The 776-nt window shown below is 35.6% G+C and overlaps 1 protein-coding gene across 1 annotated transcript in view; it reads right to left on the bottom strand.

Annotated features, from left to right (window-relative positions):
- Positions 1-163, bottom strand: part of LOC106470476 (protein Mo25-like) — a 22,497-nt gene extending 22,334 nt beyond the window's left edge. The window contains exon 1 of the mRNA XM_022399843.1: positions 145-163. The gene's annotated coding sequence lies outside the window, so the exon portion shown is untranslated. The remainder of the gene's footprint in view (positions 1-144) is intronic.
- Positions 164-776: the final 613 nt, after the last annotated feature.

Raw genomic sequence — 776 nt, 5'->3', positions numbered from 1 at the left:
GCAACAGTTACACTAAATTTAATGTGCTATGTAAACGGCCCGTGAAAACATTATTGCCCCATCTGCATCAAGTAAACAACTTTAATAACCAGTTGTTTGTGGAGTTTCATCTATTGCCGAATGTGGTGAAAATATGCACATTACCAAATCACCCTTAGTCTGCTAGTACGGTGGTGTAGATTTTCAATCACATACTTATCAAGTTTCAAACTTTAACAAACCCTACTGGAATGAGCAAAGTCGACTGGTGATCTCCTGATATTTGGATAAGAAGTTGTTTGTTTCAGATATTCGTGCAAAACTACACTAGGGCTATCTGCACTAGCCGTCCCTAATTTTGAACTTATAAGCTAGAAGGAAATCAGCTAAGAAACAACAAAGTCTTCCAAGGCTACCGAGAGCTGCCCAGGGGAAGGATTGTTATATGCAGCCCCCCCCCCTCTTCCGGACCAAGATATGCACGAATAAACTGTCAACAAGCTGAAATTTGTGATTCCTTAATAGGATAATTTATCCAATCTTTGATTAAAAGCATACACTGGTGCATACCATTTTGCTAGATTTAGCATGACATATGTATCTTACTAACCTATTGTGTTTTTGTTATAAATTTTAAAGTTGGATATCATATTTTGAGGATTTGTAAGAGAAGTATTTGTGGGGATTTATTAGTCGCTAGTTTGCCTAATTAGAGACAACAAGTTATTAGAAATTATGAATCTTTAGGCTTATTTTATAACACAAAGTATGTTTAATCAGTGTTTTATTATTTAAGT

The sequence above is a fragment of the Limulus polyphemus genome, unplaced genomic scaffold (genome assembly GCF_000517525.1).
Source record: "Limulus polyphemus unplaced genomic scaffold, Limulus_polyphemus-2.1.2 Scaffold105, whole genome shotgun sequence".
Lineage (NCBI taxonomy): Eukaryota > Metazoa > Arthropoda > Merostomata > Xiphosura > Limulidae > Limulus > Limulus polyphemus.
Note: the sequence above shows the minus strand (reverse complement) of the source record. Positions and strands in the feature narration are given on the sequence as shown.